Genomic DNA, 26,800 nt, shown 5'->3' on the forward strand with positions numbered 1-26,800 from the left:
CCTTAGTATTAACTCATTTCTCTACATTAGTTCACTACTGTATAGATACTATTTTTAATATGTGCTTCTGATTGAGGCACTAAGGAAGGTTTTCTAAACAAAGTAGATTAAAGAATCACAAAGACTAATGATGATATAATTATAACATCCATATAACTAATTCATGGGAGAAAACTATTTAAACCAAAATTATTTTATAAAACTTTTATCTAAGGCATATTTAAAATGTTCTTGTTTGCCAATGCTGCTGGTATGCAAAACACAAGAAATGGATTGGCTTTTGCAAAAGGGGGTTTATTTGGTTATACAGTTACACTCTTAAGGCCATAAAGTATCCAAGGTAACATATCAGTAAGCAGGTACCTTCACTGGAAGATGGTCAATGGCGTCTGGAAAACCTCTGTTAGCTGGGAAGGCACGTGGCCAACATCTGCTCCAAGTTCTGGTTTCAAAATGGCTTTCTCCCAGGACGTTTCTCTCTAGGCTTCAGCTCCTCAAAAATGTCACTTTTAGTTGCTCTTGGGGCATTTGTCCTCTTTTAGCTTCTCCAGAGCAGAAGTCTGCTTTCAATGGCTGTCTTCAAACTGTCTCTCATTTGCAGCTACTCTCTCATCTTCTATGCATTCTTTAAAGTGGCCCTCTTGGCTGTAGCTCCTCTTCAAAATGTCACTCTCAGCTGCACTGAGTTCCTTCTGTTTGTCAGTTCATTTGTATGGCTCCAGTGATTTAATTTAGACCCACCCTGAATGGGTGGGGTAACACCTGCATGGAAATTATCCAATTAGAGTCATCACCCACAGTTGGGTAGGGCACATTTTCATGCAAACAACCCAATCTAAACCTTCCAACTTAATCCTCACTAATATGTCTGCCCCACAAAATTGTATCAAAGAATGTGGCTTTTTCTGGGGGACATAATACATTCAAACCAGCACATAAAATATATATATGAAATTAATTAGTTGCTTTTGAATTGTAGACAGAAATACTATTTTGAAAAAGAAAATTTTAGTGCATAATTTTCCAGATTTTTACCTCAATCATTCTCCTCCCTTTCTATGTGGACATAAATGAGATACACTGAGAAAAAACTGATAACATTTGAGCACTTGGTGCATATGTCTCAGGCTAGAGTGAGGCTGCCCTTCCCCCTGCCTTTCCCTTAGCAGGGTTAGTTGAGCCAATAACTTCCTCTTTTTGTTCTAGCTGGTCTGAGATGTGTTCTGACACAAAGAGTTCTGAAAAATGCAATAGGTGTATTTTCCCCTTATTTATTCAGTCATGTAAGGCATTATTTCTGTCTGCTCACATATTGACATATTCACAAAGACACATGAAGTCTTTGGTGCTTCCATCTCCACTGCATAAAGAGGGTATATTAAGGTCAGAGAGGCCCAAGTGTCAAAAGGAGATTCATGGTGACTTCTGGGAAGATGACAGAAAAGGATAGACAGAGTTCACTACTTCACTGTGGAACAACTACAGCAATTCCAGGGTTCAGGTGACATGAGAAGGACCATTGAATTATATAGAGAGGATCTGGATGAAAAAGTGGAGAAACTATGACAGGAGGTTGGGGTGAGTGTGCTCAGTCACGACCATACCTGGGGCATGCCCCTGCTTGCCGACTGAATCGGGTGGCTGAGAGCAGTGCATACCCACCTTGGTGGACAGCTGGGGAGGCCAACCTCTCAGTTTCACAGCCTAGAGCACCCATGTGGGAACCTGAGAGCCAGTAGATTTGTTTATCCACACACAGAGACCCTGCTATAGTGCCCAGTCAATATCCCTCATTCCTGAGCAGAGCACTGCAGGTGCCTGGTTTTGGGGGAGACTGGGTGGCCCTCCCCTTGAAGGACTCAGAGCAGTGCTGATCTGACATTTGGCAGGGAGAAAGACACACTGGGTCCCACTGCCTCCATCCTTACTCCATGGAGGCCCAGAGCACTCACTGAGCAGAAATCAGGGGTGAGGGAGCTGTATTGCAATGCCAGGAGCCTTCCCGCACCCCTTAAGCCCAGGGGTACACACCAGCCTGGTCTTGCTGGCCAGCCATAAGCAATGCACTTCTGGGCTAGCTGTGGGCTGGAGAAGTTGAACCTCTCACTCCTGTAGCACGAGGTCTTTCCAGGTGGGAGCCTGGGAATCACCAGACCCATTGTGCCCACAAACAGGGTTTTGGCAGAGGAGCACAGGGCTCAACACCCACCCCAGAACTGGCAGCTTCCAGCACATGTGGAGGCCTGTGGCCTTGACTGGATTGTTGCCTGGTTGGGACCCCACCCAGTGGGCTGCTGCAGTTGGACAGGGGCAGAGTTATGGAGAAGACATGGCCCAAGAGTGTCATCCACTGGGAAGACTGGGAAAGTGCAGTCTCGCAAGCTGCTTTTCTGCCCAGCCTCTAACAACTTTCCAAAAAATGCTGTACCCCCTATGCTAGGCCATGGACTTAGTTTGGCTGGGAATTACTGACAAACCAAGTGCCAAAGGAGAACTTCAATGCAAACCCAAGTAACACCAAAAATCCTAGAGGAGTGAGGGAAATCAACTTTCAAAATAACCTTATCAAGATAATCAAATGCCAAGAAACAAGCAAAAATCACAAAGCACATGAAGAAGCAAGAAGATATGGCCAAGTCAAATGATCAAATTAAAAATATGGAGGAGACACAGAATTTGGAACAACTAATCAAATGTGATCAAACAAATCTCCTAAATAACTTCAACTTGAGTTGGCTAAGATAAAGGATATTGAGAAGACCCTAGAAGAACATAAGGAAGAATTTGAAGGAATAAACAGAAAAATAGCAGATATTAAGGAAATGAAAGATACTGTAGATCAAATAAAAAATATACTAGAGACACATAACAGTGGGTACCATAGAGGCAAGAAAACAGTGTTATGATATATTTAAGATTCTAAGAGAAAAATTGCCAGTCAAGAATTTTTTATCTAGCAAAAGCTACCCTTCAAAAATGAGGAAGAGTTTAAAATTTTCACAAATAAACAAATGCTAGAGAATTTATTAACAAGAAACCTGCCCTGCAAGAAATACTAAAGGGAGTTCTGTCAGCTGGAAAAAAAAAAAAAGAGAGACAGAGAGAGGTCTGCAGGAGTGTACAAAATTGAAGAGCATTAGTAAGGATAACTTAAAGGATAAAAAGAAAGAGAGAAAAAAAAATAGATCTCACAAATAAAAACCAAAGGATAAGATGATTGAATCAAGAACTATCTTTACATAATAACATTGAATGTTAACAGATTAAACTCTCCAATTAAAAGATGCAAACTGGCAGAATGGATTAAAAAATGTGATCCATCTATTTGCTAGTTGCAAGAGACTCATCTTAGACCCAAGGATCCAAAGATCCAAATAGTTTTAAAGCAAAAGTATGTAAAAATATATTTTATGCAAGTATTAACCAAAAAAAAAAAAAAAAAAAAAAAAAAAAGCTGGGGTAGCTATACTAATATCAGACAAAATAGATTTTAAATACAAAGATGTCATAGGAGGCAAGGGAGGACACTATATATTAATAAAAGGGGCAATTCACCAGGAGGAAATAACAATCATAAATGTTTATGCACCTAATCAAGGTGCTCTAAAGTACATGAGGCAAACACTGGCAAAACTGAAGTGAGCAATAGACATTTCTTTAATAGTGGGAGAGTTCAACACACCAATCTTTTCAATAGCTAGAACAACCACACAGAGGACCAATACGGAAATAGAGATCCTATGTGATATGATGAATTAGACACAACAGAAATATAGAGATGGTTGTACCACAAAATACCAGGATATACATTCTTCTCAAGTATTCATGGAATATTCCATGGTAGATCATATGCTGGGACACAAAAAAAGGTCTTAATAATTTTAAAAAGATTGAAATTATTCAAAGGACTTTCTCTGATCATAATGGAATGAAGCTGGAAATCAATAACCACCAAAGAACCAGAACTGTCACAAATATATTGGAGGTTAAACAGCATACTCTTAAACAATCACTGGGTTGAAGAAGAAATTGCAAGAGGAATCTGTAAATATCTGGATATGAATGAAAACAAGCATACAATATATCAAAAACTATGGGATGCATTGAAGGTGGTGCTAAGAGGGAAATTCATAGCTCTAAATGCCTACATTAAAAAGGAAGAAAGAGCTAAAACCAAAGGCCTAACTGACAAACTGAACGAAGTACAGAAAGAGCAGCAAACTAACCCTAAAGCAAGTCGAAGAAAAGAAGTAACAAAGATTAAAGCAGAAATAAATGAATCGAAGCACAAAAAAAAAAAAAAAAACGCAATAGAATAAATAAAACCGAAAGTTGGTTGTTTGAGAAGATCAACGAGAGTGACAAACCCTTAGCTAGACTAACAAAGTTAAAAAGAGAGAAGATAGAAATAAATAAAGTCAGAAATGAGAGGGGGGTCATTACCATGGACCTCAAAGAAATAAAACAAATCATAAAAGGATACTAAGAACAACTGTATGCCAACTGACTAAAAAACTTAAAAGAAATGGAAAATTTCCTTAAAGCACATGAGCAACCTATACTGACTTGAGAACAGATAGAAGACCTCAACAAACCAATCACAAGTAAAGAGATTCAAAAAGTCATCAAAAACTTCCCTACAAAGAAAACCCTAGGGCCAGATGGCTTCACAGGGGAAATTTACCAAACATTCCAAGAAGAATTTACAAGCTTCCTGCTCAAATTCTTCCAAAAAATTGAAGAAAATGGAACACTATCTAACTCATTCTATGACACTAACATCACTCTAATATCAAAACCTGATAAAGATACTACAAGAAAGGAAACCTACAGGTCAATCTCCCTAATGAATATAGATGCAAATATTCTCAACAAAATACTTGTACATCAAATCCAATGGCACATTAAAAGAATTACATACCATGACCAAGTGGGGTTTATTCCAGGCATGCAAGGATGGTTCATCACAAGAAAATCAATTAATGTAATACAACACATTAACAAATTGAAGTGCAGAATCACATGGTCATCTCAATGCTAAAAAGGCATTCAACAAAATTCAGCATCCTTTCTTGATAAAAGCATGTCAAAAGGTAGAAATTGAAGGAAACTTCCTCAATATGATAAAGGGCACATATGAATGACTCAAAGCCAACATCATTTTCACTATGGGGAGAGATTGAAAGCCTTCCTCCTAAGATCAGGAATGAGACAAGGATGCCCACTGTCACCACTGTTATTCAACATTGTGCCAGAAGTTCTTGCTAGAGCAGTTAGGCAAGAAAATGAAATAAAAGACATCCAAATCAGAAAGAAAGAAGTAAAACTTTCATTATTTTTCAGATGACATGATCCTATATTTGAAAAATCACAAGAAATTGATGGCAAAGCTATTTGAGCTAATGAATTCAACAAAGTGGCAGGATACAAGATTAATGTGCAAAAATCAGTAGTATTTCTATACACTAGCAATGACCTAAAAGAGGAGGAAATGAAGAAAATAATTCCATTCACAACAGCATCTAAAAGAATCAAATATCTAGAAATAACTTAACAAAGGATGTAAAGGACCTGTACACAGAAAGTTATAAAACATTGCTAAAAGAAATCAAAGAAGACCTAAATAGATGGAAAGGTATTCTGTGTTCATGGAATGGAGGGCTAAATGATGTCAAGATGTCAATTCTACCCACATTGATCTACAGATTAGATGCAATACCAATCAAAATTCCAACAATGTACTTTGCAAACTTTGAAAAGTTGTTATCAAATTTATATGGAAGGGAAAGGGGCCTCAAATAGCCAAAAACATCCTAAAAAGAAGAATAAAGTGGGAGGACTTACACTTCCTGACTTTAAAGCTTATTATAAAACCACAGTGGTCAAAACAGCATGGTATTGGCACAAAAATAGACATAGACCATAGATCTATGGTCAATTTATTTTTGACAAGGCCCCCAAATCCACTGAACTGGGATAGAATAGTCTCTTCAATAAATGGGGCTGGAAGAGCTGTGTATCCATATCCAAAGGAATGAAAGAGGATCCTTACCTAATACCCAATACAAAAATTAACTCAAAATGGATCAACGACTTAAATATAAGAGCTAATACCATAAAACTCCTAGAAAATAATATAGGGAAACATTTTCAAGACATAGTGATTGGAGGTAACTCTTGTACCTTACACCAAAGTACAAGCACCAAAAGAAAAAAATAATAGATAAATGAGAACTCCTCAAGACTAAGCATGTGCTTCAAAGGACTTTGTCAAAAAGGTCAAGAGGCAGCCAACTCAATGGGAGAGAACATTTGGTAACCACATATCTGATAAGTGTTTGATATCCAGTGTATATTAAGAAATCCTACAACTCAACAATAAAGGTCAAACAACCCAATTATAAAATGAGCAAAAGACATGAATAGAAATTTTTCAAAAGAGGAAATACAAATGACTAAAAAGCACATGAAAAGATGTTTATCTTCATTAGCTATTAGGGGAATTCAAATCAAAACCATAATGAGATATCTCACACTTATAAGAATGGCTGCTGTTAAACAAACAGGAAACTACAAATGTTGGAGAGGATGTGGAGAAAGAGGAACACTTATCCACTGCTGGTGGAAATGTAAAATGGTACAGCTACTGTGGAAGACAGTTTGGCAGTTTCTTTGAAAACTAGGTATTGAGTTGTCCTATGACCTTGCATTCCACAACTTGGTATATGCCCAAAAGATCAGAAAGTAGTGACCTGAACAGACATTTGCACACTGATGTTCACAGCAGCATTATTCACAATTGTCAAAAGATGGAAACGATCCAAGTGTCCACTAACACATGGATAAACAAAATGTGGTATATACATACGATGGAATATTATGCAGTAAGAAGAAACGAGGTCCTGAAGCATGCGACATGGATGACCCTTGAGGACATAATGCTGAATGAAATAAGTCATACACACAAAGACAGATACTGAATGATTTCACTAATGTGAACTAACTGGACTATATAAACTTAGAGTCTTAAAATGTAGAATACAGGATACCTAGAGATAGATGGAAGCTAGAAAAGGGGAAGTGGTTGTTAATGAGGTTGAACAATGGAATTATATGTAATAGTGCCATATCATAACTGAATTTGATTGAAAGGGTTTGTTTAAAGTCATGTAAATCACTGATTAACACTACAAATATAAATCAGTTCTTGAATGAACTACTATAAATGTATGACACTTGTCCAAAGTGTTAATAACAGTGGTATATGGGGAAAATTAACCTATTGCAAGCTATGGACTATAGTTAACAGTAATACTTTAATATTTTTTCATCAACACTAACAGGTGTTCCACATCAATACAAGGGGTTAATAATAGGGAAGGATAAGTATATGGGGTGTTTTGGGTATTCTTTTTGTGTGTCTGTCTATTATTTTTCTCTTTGGAAAAATTAAAATGGTCTAAAATTGAGTGTGATGATGATAGCGCAACTAAGTGATCATACTGTGAAACACTGAATGTACACTTTGGATGGAATAAATGGTATATTAATATATCTCAATAAAACCTGCAGATAAAAAAAGGAATTTCATGATGTAAAGTCTGAAGGTAATTAATCAAATCAAGTTATATTCCATACATATCCCCACAAAAAATTACAAAAATAAATCACTATCATGGAATGAGGTCTGGTTTGAGTTTAGCTTATCCAAATGGTCTTAGTTATATTTTATGTCTAAACTTCAAAAGGATTTTCTTAGAATCTTTCTATCCATAAGGTGTTCATAACTGTTTATAGGCTGAAGGGATGCATGGTTAGTATCCATCTTAATTTTCCATGGCTGCTATGAGAAATATCACACAGTTGTTGGCTTAAGCAAAAGGAATTTATCATCTCATGAATTCAGAGGTTAGAAAGAAGCACCAAATACTTTCATTGAAGCCTGTAGCATTCTGGGAATAGCTTTCTGGCAATCCTCTGTCACATGGTGATCTCCTTCTGGCTTCTCCTGCTTCTGGCTTCTACTGAGTCCTGGCTTCTTCTGACTTCTGGTTTCTACTTCCAAGCCCAGTTTCCTTTGCTTATAAGGACTTCAGCCATATTGGATTAAGGCCTGTCTTTTTTCAGTGTGGCCACCCTTAATTAATAATAGCATCCTCCAAATTCCTATTTATAAAGGTGCTCACACCCACAGGAACTGGATTAAGAATTGAACATGTCTTTGTGGGTACAGGATTTAGTCCCCCAACATCTGTTCTGAAAATCTTCATGAAACTTATCTTTCAGGCAAACAATAGGGTACTCATTGTTCTTATTGAGACTCAGACAGTTCAAACAGTCTGACAAAAATGTGTCTCTGTGTGTGTATGTGTCAAGTGGCCTTGACTTTGGAAAGAAAAATAATTCATTTCAGAAAGTTTTCATTCCTTTTTTCCATGTATCTGTGGAGACAGACTTCCAGATAGGGTTTAAACTGTCTTTGATGGAGAAAACTGAATTGTCAAAAAAATACAGAAGTTATCACAAGTAATACAATCCCTTTGTTTTTATTTTATATTTTTAAACTTTTTCAGTAATACATTTACAGCCCAAAATTTCCCATTTGTATCACTTTCAAGTGTACAATTCAGTGGTATTAATTACATTCACATTATTATGCTATTGTCACCACCAACACCCATTACTTAAATTTTTAATCACCTCAAACAGAAACTCTGTACCCTTTAAGCAATAACTCCCCATTCCTCTCTCTCTCAGCCCCTTGTAAACTGTAATCTACTTTCTGTCTCTATGAATTTGCTTATTCTAGGTATTTCATTAGATTTTATGAGTTCACTTCATTGCTGCCTAAGTATGGATAATTATTTCATTCTCCCACTTACTGACATTGGGCTTGTGTCACGTTAGAATAAGGCATTCCTAAGAAGAGTTCACAGTATAATGATATTATTTTTACAAACAAATAATTGTAAAAAATTGTGTTGCTTTCCCTGGTGTAGCCTAATGGCTTTAGAGCCTACTCTGGTTCAGACTACCCGGGGTTGAATCCTGACTCTGCCACTTGCTTGTTTTGTGACCTTGGACTGAGAATAATAATAATAATAATAAACATAATGGGGTATTTGTGAGTTTATATAAGACAATATTTAAAGACATTGCCTGGCACACAGTAAGTATGCAAAAAGACATGCAGTAAATATTCAATAATTGCTAATTTTTTAAACCTTATTGTGATAAAGAAAGGAACAATCACATCTACTTAAGTAGAGAATGCCAGGGATGGCTAGCACTTGGAAAAGCCCTCATGGAATCAGAGACCTTTGATTTCTTTCTTGTTTTTTCATTCAAGAAATATTTACTGAGAGCATAACCTTTGCTACATGCTCTTCTAATCACTGGGGAAAAAGCAGGGATAGATTAATAAAAATGTTGCTATCTGAGCCTATATTTTAGCCAAGGAGATACATGATAATATATATATATATATATATATATATATATATACTTGTTTTGCTTTGCTCTTTCAATAAGTGGTAAGTGTGCTGAAGAAATAAAACAGGCTAAGGGGATAGACAGTGACAGGGTTCACCACTATTTTAGACAGAAGTCTTCTTTGAGGAGATGATATTGAACAGAAACATAAATGACAAGAGTGAGACTTGCCAAGTTCGAGTGAGAGATTGTTCCTGAAAGATGGATTGAATTTTGCAGGTTTGAGGAACAGCAAGAAGGCAGGTTTGGAGGGGTGGAGAGGGGCCAAATTATAGTCTCCTAGGCTTTAATAAAGACTGTGGATTTATCCTGGTGGGTTTAGTCTTGGCTGAATGATATTATTAAAATGTCTCTTTGGCTTCAATATCGAAAAAAGTGACAGGAGAGTAACTGCAGATGCAGAGAAGCCTCTGAGATGGTGTTAATTAGTCCAGGATAGAGAAGATGATGGCTTGCACTCAAGTGCAGAGATGAGTAGAATTTGCTCAGAGAATGGGTCCACAAGGTAAGAAATGGGAAAGTATCCCAGACGGAAAACAGCAAGTACAGATGCATGGATACTAGAAATAACACAGTTATTTTGGACAATTGTAAATTAAAATGTTGCCTTTTAAATAAGTCTCTTCTATAGATCTTACAAGAGAACCACTAAAGGATAATGAGGTTCATCTGGTGTTTTTAATGTATAAAGATATCATTAGAATTTTTTTCTAACCCTCTATGTTCATATTTATAACCACATTCCTAGACTTTTAATGGAAACACTAAGCATTTGTGAGATGTGTGGAGACATTATAATAATGTTCAGTTACAAGGATCACAATTGGAGGGAATCTTCACATGCTTTGAAGAGGAGGATTTAGCCCTAGGAGAGCGCCTCTTTTTTTCCTTGCAGAATATTTGTTTAAATCATCCTTCCAAAGAGCTTGCACAAAAATTTCATTCTGGAAATGTATTATAGGAAGTAGAAGGATCCAGGAATAAAGTCTTAATTACCAAAGATGTCTGATTATAGTACAAAGGGACATTTACCAGTGGGACTGTTTGTATATTTAGAGTACCGATGCATTTGCATTTTTAATTTTTCCAGGATTTCGAAGTTCTGTTTTTTTTTAAACAAATACTTCTTCAATGTAGGCAAATTTAGCAAAAAAAGACATACATATTTCACACCATCATTCATGCAAATAAAGTTAATATTTCCCACAGACATAAAATGTAGAAATATTTTCCCACTGTGAAGAGAACACCAAATTTATTCAAAAAGATGCCACGATCTTTTATCTTCTTCTGATTATTAGTAGGGCTTGATTTGGCAAGGACTCTTTCTGTGTTTCTAAACATGTTATCTGCCCCATTAAATAATTTATATTTTTATGTTAAATTTCCCTAAATAAGGTAAACTCATTTCCTTTTGCTGAATGTATATATTTTTTTCCATTTGAAATACTTCATTAATAAAATATTCTTTCTTAAGAGAACTATTTTTGTGAAGCCTTATTTTGGAAATAACATTTAGAAGCTATATTTCTTCAAAAGTGAAAAGATTTGATCTTTCATAAGTAACTTTTGTTTAAAAAGAAGCAGTATTTAATATTTTGTTATAGAAAGTCTAGCTCCTGTGCCACTTAGACCCTACCTCTCTATATATTAATCTTGAGAAGGAAGTAAGCTACTCACATAATCTGATGGCTGACTCCCTTTACCACCCCAGAAAGAATAATTTAAATATTGACATTATAAATTAGGATGTATAAATAACTATACATGATTTATGAAGGCAAAGTTGTTCAAATGATTAAGTAAACCCAGAACATCAATGCCCCCTTTTTTCTTGCCCTCTGATTTTTTGGAAGAGGCAAAGTGATGACTTTAAACATGTACAGAAGGGTATTTAATAATTTAAAATTTACCTTTCAGATTATATCCAAGCATCATTCAATATCGTCTACTCTATTTTCTAAACTCACAGCTATATATCACATAATGAGAAATACACAAATGCCCATGAGACTTCACAATATTCTGATCATCAAGAAAGTTTATATTATGCCCACTATCATTGTGGTTATTAAAGCATGAAAGAATACTAAAACTTTTCCAAAATACATTCTGCAACAGTGACTGAAATTTGCAGAGGCATGTAGTTAACCATGACATTCATTTTATTAGAACAGTGTATTACCTAGGCATTCTAATTAAGCCAGAATTTTATTAAACACTTTCTTCAGAGTTATTGAAAGCCTGAATGCATCATCAGAATGGTAGCTTATTCCTTGCTTTCAGTTGCTGAACCTTGAAAAAGCAGAAATTTCTGTGAGCATCACTGCTGATATGATAGTTCATCTCTACCCCCTCAATCTAAGAGACTGGCATCAGATTCCACATTTTTTTGCTAATACCAGAGACTGCAACATTTGGGAGGAAATTTGTTTCACCCCACACTCCCCAAAATAGCTTGACATGCATTTTAAATATTAAGTGACTCATCAGTCACATCTGTTCTGTGGTGTACCATCATCATTATTATACAATATTATTTTATTCAATAAACATATATTAAAGTCTTCTACTTGCTTGACACTTTACTGAACACTAGTGAAGCAAGCTTAAGCAGGTACACACATGGTCTCCTGCCTTTAAGGAGCTTACATTCCAGTAAAAAAAAAAAAGAAATTGATCAATGAATCACGCACAAATAATGATAAAATTTCGACTCTGAAAATAGCTACAAATGGAAGGTGGTGGATGCAAAACCCTGTTACATGAAGATCTGACCTAGCCTGGGAGGTCCTGCAAGAGTTCCTTAAAAAGTAGCACATGAGACGTAGCAGAGAGGGATGAGTAGAAGTGAACTTGCCTAAGCAGGGAAGGAAAAGCATTCCAGGTAGAGTATCTTGCATATGCAAAAACCTCAGGGTGGGAAGGAGCAATGTTGTTCAAGAAAATAAAAGAAGTCCAAGGTGGCTCTAGGGAGGGGATTAGGAGAGGAGAGGTAGACAGAGTTTGGATCAAGTATAGCCTTTTAGGTCATTTTATCCCCTTTATCCTGAGGTTCTTTAAGGCAATCAACTTAGGAGGAATGGAAAGCCATAAAAGCATTTTAAGCAACAAGTGGGATTATATGTTGAGATGAGCATTTCAGGAAGATCACTCCTGCTATCAGGTAGAGAATGAACAGCCACCCTCATACTATTTTCTGCATAGTCTTCCTAAATTTACACTTCTGCAGAGGTCTTTCAGCCCGATAAGTACTGAGAATTTTCAGTAACATTACTTGTCCACTTTCGATTCCCAAAAATATTGTGCCTGATTCTGGCCAAAGAATTAGGAATGTTGCTACAAGGCAGTATGCAACCATCCATACCAATTCCTCATGAGCGAAGACATCAGAAAGTTGTGCCAAGGATTCTGATGTGGAAATCCACTCTACCAAAATGGCTGAGGTATTAGCAGAGGCACAATGACATCAAGACACACTTCTTACTGCCTGTAGTTCATGTCCCAGAAGCCCAAATGATAGTTCAAAGACCTCATTTCTGCAATCTTCTCCATAGCCTGATTCACATCCTTTTTAAGCTCAACTTGTTTTTTGTAACTATCTTCCTCCTCTCTTCTAGCCTTCTAAAACTATATATTCAAACCACCATAACTTCTCCCTTCTTCCACAAAATATCTTTTCTTCTATCAGAGAAGAGCAATCCACTAAGTCACCCCCAACTATACAAAGCCTCTAGGTCTGTGTAATCATGTGGCTTTCATTCCTAATACTGCCTTTCATTGTGCCTTCTATCATAGCTAAGATGAAGATATTTAACAGAATTTATTTTGTTTTATGCTTATGTCTAGCTACATAGACATAGGTCTTAGACTGTAAGCTCCTAGAGAGAAGGTATCATGAAACATGGAGGGTGTTCTTTCTGGTATAAAATTAAAGGCTTAGTAAATGGTTTATTTAATGATAAACTATTTAATATGGGTAATATTAAGTATAATATTGCCTACAATGTCATTACAAAAATAAAATTATGTCACCACATATTATATATTACAACTTACTATTTTCTTCTTGATTTGTCTGTCCAGGCAGACAAATGATGAACATTTCCCTCTTTAAATCTGTTCTCATTTGGGATAAAAATTTTATTGCCTGTATCAGTTGGGATCATTTATATTAGGCTTCAGTAATGAATAACCCCAAAATCTTGGCTGTGGCTCATGTTGTAAGTTCCAGGCAGCTTGGTCAGGAGTCTGGCTCCAATAACCAGATTAATGAATGTTCTAACATTTTTTGATGATTCTATCTTAAGCCCAGTCTTGGTGGTTTGCCATGGTAGGCATAATGGTTAAGTTTCTGTGTCAACTTGGCTAGGCTATGGTGTCCAGTTGTTTGGTCAAGAAAGCACTGACCTGAATATCATCCCCACAGTTGTGTGAGACAATTCTAATTAAAAATCTCATAATATTTAATATATCTATATCTATATCTTTATCTATATCTACACCTGTATCTATCTATTATCATTAATATAGTAGGAAAAAAATTTAGGGTTGCACACAAATAATAAAATGTTTTCTTCCACTCACACTTCATTGGCCAGAACTTGTCACATCTAACTTCAAGTGAGCAGGAAAGTCTTATCTTCCATGTAGAAACCTGGTTACTAAATAAAGTTCCTAATATCTGCCATATTGTATATTTGAATGCCATTATTTGCCACATATTTGGGATACAGTAGCTACCTCTTTTATATTTAAACAAAATTCACAACAAAATTCATGCTCAATTTTTAAAGAAAGAAATTCACCCATCTAAATGTATTTCATAAACTTTGTCTTTTTGATAACATTTTTAGTCCTATCACATTAATTAAATGCTATAGGTAAAAAGATTTTACATTATTTCCTTTTGTCACACATGAGAAAATCTACATTTAGAATGATTAATGAATTTGACCAAGGCCTTATAGTCAGAAAGAGGCATTGAACCCAGGAATTGAACCCAGGCCTACAGGATGTTTACTTAATAGAGAGTTTAACTTCTCTAGTTTAAGTTTTACCCATATTCTAAACTTCACATACAAGCTCGGATTTTTCCTTAAGTCTTTTCAAATCTTGGGTCCACAGTAATCACTCTTTTCCCCCAACTATTCAAATGTTTGTTTACTCATTTTCATTTCTTCTATGCCAGCATGCTTGTACTAACTTTTATTAAATTGAACTCAAAAATCTGGTAGGGATGAATATGTTAATTAAACCAATTATATATCAAGTTCATGTCTCTTGTTTCAACAGGGCTGTGTTATAAAGAAGTTATATCTTCTTACTGCTTTACTTGTAGGAGATCAGTCATTATTTTTCTCTAGCAAGAGCACCATTCTCTCCATTATTATCTGCATTGGGAACACCAAACTCACTGTGCATATGGGTGCAAATATTAGGATGCAGATATTAACAAACAATACACTCCACATCCTAACAGTGCCTGAGTTCCAAATGAAGTCTCACCATGAACACTGGGAAAGTGGAAACAAAACACCGAGCTTATCTCCAAGGACTCTCATCTCAATGCTACTTCAGCTAGTCACTTCTACAGTCACCCCAGGCACCAGTATTTGTCAGCTTCTGACTGCATAAATTCAGACATCCTACTCTGAGTAAAAACCTCCTACTCTTGCCCAGATAACTTACTGAGATTTCCAGATCTTGGCCCCTCTCCTTTCTGCCTATCCTTCTGATTTTCAGTTCTTCCTTATCTGGCTTGTTTTCCCTGGTCCACTGTTTTAACCTGCATTAATTACATGGATGTCTCAAAGGAAATGTTAAACTCAGAAAGTCCACAGCTAAATTCATCATCTTTACTCCCAAACCGATCTTTCTTCCTGTGTTCCAGCAAATGGCATCAGCATCCCTTCTGATGCCCTGGCCAGAAAGCTAAGCGTCATCATTGAATCTTTCTTCTCCCTCACTTCACAGCAGCCATTTACCAAGCCCTGTTGATTCTGCCTCCTAAAATCTTCCTCCTGCTACACCCTGACCGAGCACTAGGATCATGGCTTACATGGATTATGCAATAGCTTTCTAGGTGGTTTCCCTATTTTCAGTCTTGTCTGCTTCCAGGCAAGTCTCCAGACTGCAGCAAGATAGACCTTTCAAAAATACAAATTTGATCATGTTAAATTCTTATGCAAAGCTCTACATGACTTCCCATTGCCCTTCAGATAAATTTGAAATTCTTTAGCAGAGTTGCTAACTCCTTCAAGATCTTCTATACCTTTCTTCATAGACTAATGCTCTTCTACCTCCCACTACCCACTTAATTTCCAGACTTCAGTATTATTGCATTGACTAAATTGCCAGGATTCTTTTTTAATAATCCCAGGGCCATTGTACATGTTGTTTACTAGGATGAGGACACTTTCCTTTTCCTCTACTCTGCCGTTTCCACCACCATATCCTGAAATATTTCTCCTTCTTAAGATCATAGCATATGTTTGTTTCTTCCCTTCTGATCTCTAAGTCTGATTTAGATGTTCCTCTCACGTGTTTTGAAGCATGGGAAATCTCCCCAAAGATTTTACATGTAATGACATTTGCTGATTTGTCTAATCACCCCATGTACACAATTCATTCTGGAAATAGTCCCAGAAGACTCTCTATATGTCTTTTCCATTAACCCATCTTCATCTATTTTTGTATTTCTAGATGAAATTTCTTGTGCTACCTCCCAACTTATATTCTGAAATAATGTTTAAAAAGTACTCTAAATATTTTACATCCCAGACAGGAAATTATTATCTACATTTTGAAGTGTTCATAAAGTATACCTTTGAAGTATACTTCCATTGCCGAAAATACTTGAATGATAAAACACAAAATAAGGTACAGTTTTCTCTCTCTTCCATTACAGATGCCCAATTATGTTATAGAATTGCAAGTGTTGCTAAAGTGTAAAATATGGGTTTTGATAAGAAGGGATTAATGGGATACTTTATACTAAGTTATAAAGTCATCACCTAGAAGGACAGCATTTTAAGTTTCTATTTTATTGCCATTGAAACCCATTTCATTTTTGCTTAGGTTACAAATTGAAACAAAAAGGAAAGTTTTTTTCCCCTAATTGCTCACACTGCCAAATTTGGAATATGAAAGATCAAGCTGTGTTCTCTTTGGTTCAGTATCACCTAAAGTAATAAAAGTTTCTGCAATTAGCACTTGACTGACAGTACAGTTGATGATGCATGAGGCAGAGTGGAAGCCAGCTCACTCTTCCATAGCTGTGATATCACAGCATAGCTAAGGGAAGTGTAAATTTTGAAAGAACAGTCAGCAAATATGTCTTGAAGGCACCTGGGGAGTTAATATGCTGAATAAAAAGGTGACATTTTTGATGTAGTTAGCTTTCTGCAGACATCCAAGCTATAACTGCAACTCATGGTTATCGGTAGTTTATTCTTAGCAAATGAGGCTTAGATCTTTTGGCTTCTTGTAACTGTATAATCTTCTCATTATTTGTAATTTTATATGGCTTTAAAATTGCTTCCAAATTAACCTGAATCAATTTAACCGGAATTAAACTATTCCTGAAAGTTTGTACCACCTCTATGAAACTGGGTAGTTGCAAAACAAATTTGTTTCCTTTTCCACCCCTTTATGGAAAGAAACAGAATAATTCTGGGTTTATAAAACCAATGCAACAGAATATATTCTTCAGTGAAAACTAAAAACTTCTGTACAAAGTACAGTGGTACCTTGGTACTCCTCGATAATTGGTTCCGGGAGGTGTGATAAGCACCAAAAATGGTGAGTACCAAACAAATTTTTCCCATGAGGAATAGTGTAAATAAATTTAATGCTTTCCCAAACCAAAGACAATGCACATTTTTTAGGCAATATGTAAAAAGTTATGGTTGTTTATCATTACTTCACATGAGAAATAAACCTAAAAAATAATACTTAGATTAAATAGAATAAAAACTTCACTTTACCTGTACTGAGAAGAGTCCATGGCCTAATGGGATGGTAGGAGGAGAGAGGTGGGGAGGAGAGGGTACATGGAGTGTTGCTCGGAAGGAGAGGCCCCCTCCAGTAGAGCATCAGGCACCTGCACTCCAGGTGTCCTTTCTCTCTTCTGCCTTTTTTCAATTTACACCACAGGTTCTGATACACTCTTTGTTACCTTCACTAAAAACTTATCCAATGAGGACTGCTTCTGTCTTCTTTTCAGAATTCCTTGAAGATATGAAATTGTTTGGTCACCCAATAAATTCACATTTCTGGTTGTCAGAGCTTTGTCTGCATTGCACTTCACAAGGTTTTGAACTTCTGCCCATTTTGCACATATTTCTTTTATCAAGGAACTGGGACATCCTCCCTTATCTCCTCCTCACCTGAAGAAATCTCTTCAGCCTCCTCTTGTTGCTGCTCCTTCTGTAGTTCCCGCAGCTCCTCAGTGCTGAGCTCTTCATGATGTTCCTCCACTAACTCGTCAACATCAGCAGCATCGACCTCCAGACCCATGGATTGGCCCAAAGATACAATATCCTGCACAACTGTACCCTCTGTACCTGCAGGCTCAGGGTCAGCCTCAAACCCTTCAAAGTCTCTCTGAATCACAGTTTCTGGCCACAAATTCTCATGCCAAATTCATTGTCCTGAAAGAGACTTCATTCCAGGCCTTATCAATAAGGTAAAGGAGTGCAGGATATTGAAATGCTCCTTCCAGAATTCTGTGAGGGTCAGCTGGGTGTCAGAGGTGATCTCAAAGCACCTCTGGAAAAGCACCTTGGTGTACAACTCTTTGAAGTTTTAAGTGGACTGCTGGCCCATGGGCAGGATGAGAGGAGTAGTGTTGGGGGACAGGAACCTTACAGTGATGAAACTGAATTCCTCCAGTAAGTCATTCTCCAAGCTTGGAGGGTGGGCAAGCATGTTTTCCAAAAGTAGGAGAGCTTTCAGAGGCAAATCTTTCTCCAGCAAATATTTTTTCATGGAGGGACCAAACACTTCATTTATTCACTTGGTGGAAAATTTCCTCTTGACCCAAGCTTTGCTGTTTGCCCTCCATATCACATGGAGTTTGTTATTTATGACATTATTGCTTCTTGAACATGCAAGGGTTTTCATTATAATAGACTAGTGGAGGCTTGAGTTTTAATTCCCCACTAGCATCCACACACAATAGAGTGAGCCTGTCCTTCATTTGTTCATGGTCTGTTAAGGCTCTCCTCTTTTGTGATGTAGGTTCTACTAGGCATTTTTTTTTTCCCCAAAAATTCTAGTCTCATCACAGCTAAAAACTTGGTGGGGAATAAAACCCTCAGCCTCTACATAGTCTTGAAATTCATCACTGAAGAATTCATCAGCAACTTTTTCATTAGCACTCACTGCCTCGCCATGCCTTACGACACTATGGATGCTGGTCCTCTTTTAAAAATTTTCAAACTAGCCATGGCTGTCCTTAAAAACTTCAACACTCTCATCACTCAGTCCCTGTTTGTACTTCAAAAGATCAGCATGCAACACTTTTGCTTTTTCAGATATCATGGCTTCTGATACACTGTAACCCGCTAACTGCTTCTCCTTTACCCAAATTAATAACAGATTTTCAACTTCCTCAAGTGTTTGGGAATGCTGCTTTCTTACTGCTTTAACCCCTTTCACAACATCAGCCTTTTTAAAAATCACTTTTTAATTCTTAATGATGGTAGAGACTGTTGTTCTAGGCATACCATATTCCCTAGCAAAATCAGTAATGCAAATACTGTTCTCATATTTGCCTGTTATTTTTTTTCTTTTTTTTTTTTTTTGCTCAGTGGTAGTGCCAGGTAATTTTCTTTTCTGCTCAGCACTATCACTGTTTATTTTCTTAGGACCCATGATGAGGATAAAAAAGTACAAAAATACACAAAATGACCACAGAAGCTAAGATAAGACTGCAAGGGGATGTGCACAGGGCAACAGCTACCATGTGACCAATGCATGACCCTTTTTTTCAGCTGGAAAGGGTAGTGAGTCATGAAGCAACTGACACTGACAAGTTCTAGCTTGTGTATCGAGTACCAACCAAACAAACGATGAGTACTGGGACAAAATTTTCACATCAAAAAGCATCGAGTAACAAATTCAATGAGTTTCAAAGCAGTTGAGTACCAAGGTATGACTGTATTTGAAAACTGACTATTTTCTACTCATGCTTTACTAACTTGATATTATTCTACATGGATTATCATAAGAATTCTGCTTTTGCTATTGTAGGTCTTTCTATCACAAATGCTGGTATATTTCCTCCCCTTTAGGCAGAGAAACAAGTCAGGCTTAAAAGCTGTGAGAAGTGTTTGAAAATTGACTATTTTCACTTGTGCTTTACTGACTAAGTTCTAATTTATATACATTATCATAAGAACTCTGTGTATAATTAACGCCAAAATATTCCCTCCAAGGACTCAATTTATTTCTCTTTCTTTGTCTAGCTACTAACAATGTCCATCAAGAGAGGCTACTAAATCATTTCTCAATGCACTGACCAACACATAGAACAGAAGGAAAATATTTAAATTTAGACTCCATTTTCTGTAAAATAAGTATGTGTACTACTTTATCAATTTTTGAAAGTTCAAATTACAAATAAAATCATTTGACTTAGAAGGAGGTTTTCTTTTTTTCTAAGCTCTAGTAAATATTTCATGTACAAATCCCAGAAGAAATTATAAAAAATTTAACTTTGATAAAATTTTTCCAAGACTTAAGTTTGGAGATTTTTTTACATTATTAATTTATACAGATATGGCAAACTTTAATACAAGAGTTTTTAGAAAAACTTTAAACTAAGTGAGGGAAGTTTTTTATTACCATACACAACATTCTGAATAATACTGAAGCAAAGGTATGGAAAAAGGGAAATTTCCTTCCATCATCTCTTATGTTACAAAAGTATTCTTATAATATCTTTATTTTCTAAGTCAATTAAAAAGTTACTTTACAGAGTGCTGTACATTATATGGGTTATTCAGCATACAGGTATTTTTTGCAGTACTCATTTACATTATGGAGGCTGGATTTTGCACAGATCTTTCTAATGGTTATATATAAAGCACTTGAAGTCTCTATTATTTTATAATAGGTGATACATAGATGAATAATGAATTGGACTCCTCTTTCTTATGTGGCTCTAAAGGTCAAATCACACCACCTGAATATTTTTATCCTCTATGAATATTTCCATTTAAGAGTTTATTTAAAAGAATTTTAAAATCTTCTCATTATGTCTTAACAGCATGATATCATACTCTTCTTTTTGACTTCTCCATTTGATATGGAATAAAATTGCATCATATGGCCAAGGCACATTCACTTAAAGTCTTCAATTTAGACACTTTCTAGAATCAAACTGAGTCAATCTAGGCTTTAAAAGTCTCCCCCAAAAGAATCCTACATAAATTACTGTGTTTTTAAAGGTTTCTGATTTTAATCTAATAACTGAAATATCAAAATTACATTTTAATTCAGGCATTTGAGCATCACTAACAGGTGTTCTCATCAGATTTAGGAACCCTGCAGCAAGATTTATCAGTGTCAAAGTACTAAAAATCCTAAATTTAATGCCAGAATCCCTTTCCAATTGCATTTATATTTTGATATCTTAACCTTCTTTGAATCCCCTGAGCATCTTGTCTGTTTTTGTTAGCAGATTTTGCTGAATTTTTTAACTTTTCAAAGGCTCTTCAAAGTACCCTGAAGTCATATATTTACCATGAGCAAGCAGATGTCTTTTTAGAATATAGATACTTAAGTCTCTCATAAAATTAATTTCCTCAGGTTTGAAGAAGATTTTTAAACTCTAATTTGAAACCTCTAATCTGGCATTCTGAAAACACTGTATCAGCATTCATATTTAATAAAAATGGAAACATAGCATAACAAATTTAATTTGATCTAGCATAGCACAGGAGTAGGGCATTTTTACATAATTGACTAGATAGTTTTTAGAGTCAAACACACAAAGCAAAAATATCTTTGTTTTGAGGTCTCATTGTTCAATAAGTGGGTATTGCCTTAATGTTGCTACCCTAGCTCATCTCTTGTGTTTCGTTTCCTGCTGTCAGCAACTCTGTGTTCCAGAGAGACAGAGGTCCTCAACATTCAATGGAACTCAATAAATGTTTCTTTTTCTTTCAAAAATTAACAGATGACAAAATAAATAAATAAATGCAAAATAAGACTGTTCCAGAAACCAGAATGTGGCTTGTTTTTTTCTTTTTCATGTCCATAGCATTTGTGGATTATTAAGTTTTTTATCATAAGAATGCAATAAAGTATTGCTCCAGTTTGCTAATGCTGCCAGAATGCAAAACACCAGAGACGGATTGGCTTTTATAAAAGGGGGTTTATTTGGTTACACAGTTACTGTCTAAAGGCCATAAAGTCCAAGGTAACATATCATCAATCGGGTACCTTAACTGGAGGATGGCTAATGGTTTCCGGAAAACCTCTGTTAGCTGGGAAGGCACGTGGCTGGCATCTGTTCCAAAGTTCTGGTTTCAAAATGGCTTTCTCCCAGGACATTCCTCTCTAGGCTGCAGTTCCTCAAAAATGTCACTCTTAGTTGTTTTGGGGGTGTTTGTCCTCTCTTAGCTTCTCCAGAGCAAGAGTCTACTTTCAACAGCCATCTTCAAAATGTCTCTGTAAACTGCAGTTCCTCTCTCAGCTCCTGTGCATTCTTCAAAGTTCCTGCCCCTCTTGGCTGTAGCAAGCTTGCTCCTTCTGTCTGAGCTTTTATTGAGCTCCAGCGAATGAATCAAAGCCCATGCTAAATTGGCAGGGCCGCACCTCCATGGAAATTATCCAGTCAGAGTTATCACCTACAGTTGGGTGGGGCACATCTCCATGGATCCAACACAATCCAAATATTCCAACTTAATCAACAGTCATATGTCTGCCCCCACAAGATTGCATCAAAGAACATGACTTTTTCTGAGGGACACAATACATACAAACCGGTACAAGTACATTGAACAGTATAATTATACTGTGTATAATTTAATCTTTTGCGATCAGAGAGTATTTTAAGCTATTAGAGTTTTTCAGAGTCAACATGTATTTTATAATTTTTATTGTACTGGTAAAATATGGAGATGTTGACTAATAGAGATTGCCTTGCCAGTGGATATAAAATTTTATAATCAATTTTCCTATGTCTTTTCTTAACATTTAGATGGTCAAAATACAGATAAGCTTCTGTATGTACAAATATCTCAATTTGTTTCCAAAACTTAACTGAGCACTTTGCCTATAAAACTCTTCCTCTTCTTTCATTTTGACCCCAGTTTGCATCACCAAATATAGTCTCCAAACTTCAAAATATCAGTATTATCCTTATCTCCTTTTTTCTCTCATTCTTTGAATTCAAATGGTCATCAAAACCTTTTCCCACAACCACTTAAAAGTTTCCTGCATCTGTCTCTTTTGCTAGATTTCCCACTGCTCCCATCCTATGTCATTTAATTAGCAATGAGTTGACACTGTTACGTTTATTACTTGTCAGACTTTATGCTAAATTCTGAACATTCATTATTATATTTAAATTTTTAAAGCAACACTAACTTTTATTCTTATTTGAGAGATGAATCTACTAAGGTTTAGATAAATTTGGCAACTTGCCCAATTTCAGAAAGCTGGATATTGGTAGAGTCATAACTGAAACTTGGTCTTAACTTCTATACCCTACTGCAAAAACAGCCTGTTAGCTTCTCATTCAGAACAAAATTCTGACCTTTAGCATCATACACAGATCCTTTAATAAAAGTGTTCATTTTTCATCTGAACTCCCACTCTCTACCCCATGTATCTGATACACATGTGACAATCAACTTCTCTTGAAATCTAGAAAATGCCACCAACTTACAAAGTTTTGTGTTATTGTACAGGCCCTTCTTTGCACTACCTTTATGTTCATGACTCAACCCTCAGTTGAAATCTCAGTTCCTATATAAAAACATCCCCAACTCTAAAAAGCATAATTTAATTGCTTATTAGAAGATAGCATACAGTACAGTGACTTTCAAGGCAGACTTTAGTTTTAATTCTAGTTACAATAATAATCAGTCACATGACCTTGGGAAAGTTTTTGGACCTCCCTATATGTCAGTTTCCTCATCTGTAAAATGAGTCTAACTATAGAAACTGCCTTTTAGGGCTGTTACCAATAAATCATTTAATATACGTAAAGAACTTGGGAATCGTGCTTGGCTCATTGTAAACAATATATGAAGAGTTTATTCTTGCCATTTATTTATTTCTACACCTCATTCCAAAAGTAATTTGAAGGGTGTTAAAAAATTTGCATGTGGTGCATCAGGGAAAAGATAAAAACAAAAGAGCATACAGGTCAATTAGTGAGTTGAATAAAAATTATAAACAAATGTGAAGAAATTGTAGAAAAGTCTATTCTTTAGGAGAAGGATTCTTAAGTATACAGAAAATTAAGAAACTAAGAAGGAAGCTATTAAGACAACTGACTATAAATTTTAAATGTTTATATAGTAAAAGCTACTACAAAAATTATAATAGAACATATATGGCAGTGTTTAATACTCACATCAAAGAAATAACTCCTACAAGCCAATATAATTTTTTGAAATGATAAAATAATGAGCAAACAAAATATAGACAAATCAATATAGATGATATGCAAATGTCCAAGGAACATTTTTAAATACTTACTTACATAACATGAGCTAATTTTGTCCCTTAGATGGAGTAAATTTATGAAGATTAGCATTATTTGACATTGACCTGGGAAATAATCAGTCTTATAGATTTCTAATGGCAGTATAAATTGGAATAGTATTGAAGGATATATAAGTAGAACCTAGTAAAAGTTTTTGGAAATGCATCTATCTTTTGATGCACTATTCCTCTTTTATGTGTCTTATACACACACACAAACACACACACACACACTCTTCACACATTTGAATCAGGATCCTGTCTGCTGCTCCAACCTCATCTAACTTCCTATTACTCCCCACTTTATATTTGCTATTAATCACCTGGTGCACTCCCCAGTTATTTGCAAAACTCACTTCTCTGATTCATTCAGATGCTTATTCAACTATCACCACCTCAAAGTGTTCTTCCCTAAGTAGCCTATATAAAATAATGCTTCTATTACTCTTTATCTCCCTCTTCTAGTCTGTTTTTCATCTCATCTCTTATTGGTAACTGATCTTAAGTTATCCAGTTATTTATTTATTCTCTGCTTCCTCCATTTGAATGTAATTTGCAGAAGGTAAGAGCTGAACTTTGGTCACAGCTGCATCCTTAGCACCTACATTCATGCACACCACATAGTAGGTACTCAGTGAATATTTCTTTGTTGAATAAGTAAAACTCCAGGAGTTTTGCTTGCACTGACTGAGTTCAAGAACATCAGTTACCCACCCTCCCTACTAAACAACACTTCTAGCCTTGCCCCTATGATTTTCCTTGAATGTACTGAATCCACCAGAACTACTTTCTGTACTTCCCTTTATCCTGACATAATATCCAATACATCTCTTACATCTCACACTGTAATTCACATAATGTTCTGCACATCCCAAGTTCTTACCCTTTTATAAATTCCCTATCTTCTGATAGTCTTCTATTGTGCCCTCTGGATTCATAGTTCATTGTTAGCAAAATTCCTTATGCTACAAAATCCTTTTCATTGTTTGATTTGTTCTCATGCCCTAAGGAACACCAGGCTCTCCCCTGAGGACACTGGTTTCCCTGTAACCCTGTCAGATGTTGGTTGCCTGTTTTTCTCCTGAAGCCTTGTATATTGGATCTGGAGTTAGGGTAATGTCTTTCTTGTCCTCATTGTACTTTCAACATTCCTTTTCCTTCTCCCTAAAATTCTTATTTTGAGTTGCTGCTGTTCAAGTGTATCTTCCAATAACCCTCAATGGTCCCCTCAGATTCTAATACATATCTGGCTGGTTTCTTGACTCTTTTAGCTCCTGATTCTGTTTCTCTCTACCACAAGTCCTGTTTTCATCTCAGCAATTTTAACATTTCATGTAGGTAATCCTTTCTACCAACAACCATCTTCCCACAACCTTGTCCTCCTCCTAAACTTTGGCACCTGGTCATTTGTCATTATCAAAATACAACCCCTTCTATAATTTCAGTTACATACGTCCTTCTCTCTGACCACCATTATCTATCTCTCTAGTTTACTTTCTCTAGGTTCAAACACCCAAAATTCTTAGATCCCACTGGGATCTCCAATCAATTGATCCAAGAAAAATTATACTGACTTCCACTCCTTTTATGCCCACATTCTCCTCCTTACCCTGCTTAGATTCCATGGTCAATACTCATAATCACATCCTACTCTATATTCTTAACTGCCTGCCTGCATTTTTGTTACTTTTACTTCTCTGGCAAGACCACAACTTGGTTAAGTCCGGATCTCCACTCATTGTGCTGCAGCTAAACATAGGTAGAGAAAAATACACAACCATCCTTACTGGTCTCAATTTAAATTCCTAACCACAAACTTCATGGATCTCTTAATTCTAGTCAGGCAATCATACTGCTTCCCATTCCATTAATTCCTATACTCTCCTGTTTCAATTTCATTCCTTCTCCTCTTTCTCCTTTATACTTACAAAACCTCATCCCCAGTCTTTACTCTCAGCTTATTCATGAAGAAAATTGAAACAATAAAAAGAATAGTACAGATTCCCACTACCACATCTGCCCTTGAACCACACATGAACCCACATTCTTTGTTGTGTCCTGTTGCCAGAGGTGAAATATCTTCTCCTATCTAAAACCAATTCTTCCACCTATGTACTAGATTCTAGCTCCTTCTCTTTATCCAAAACTTTTTCTAGTAATATCGCCTGTCTCTCTCACAATATCACTTTTTCCCCTCTCTACTGGATCATTCCCATTAGTATAAAAACAAGCTATTAGATGTCATGGATTTTGAACACTTTTTTTCCTCTTCCGTCTCCATACTCTTGTTTGTGGTCCATTATCTCTTTCTGGATTTAGGTAAAGTTCTCCTAAGTGGTTCCTGCATCTACCCTCTCCCCTCCCTGCCACACAAACATACATACACAATATTCCATACATGGCAGTCAGACAGCAGCTTTTTAAACAGAAGTCAGATCATACCCTCTTATTCTCAAAATCCTCACTGGATCCTCACGTCACTCAGAGTAAAACTTCAAGTTCTCATCTGCCCTACATAATCTCCTCCCTCTCCCCTACAAAATCTCCTCCCTCTTCCCTACATAATCTCCTCCCTCTCCCC

This window comes from Choloepus didactylus, chromosome 2 (assembly GCF_015220235.1).
Source record: "Choloepus didactylus isolate mChoDid1 chromosome 2, mChoDid1.pri, whole genome shotgun sequence".
Taxonomy (NCBI): domain Eukaryota; kingdom Metazoa; phylum Chordata; class Mammalia; order Pilosa; family Megalonychidae; genus Choloepus; species Choloepus didactylus.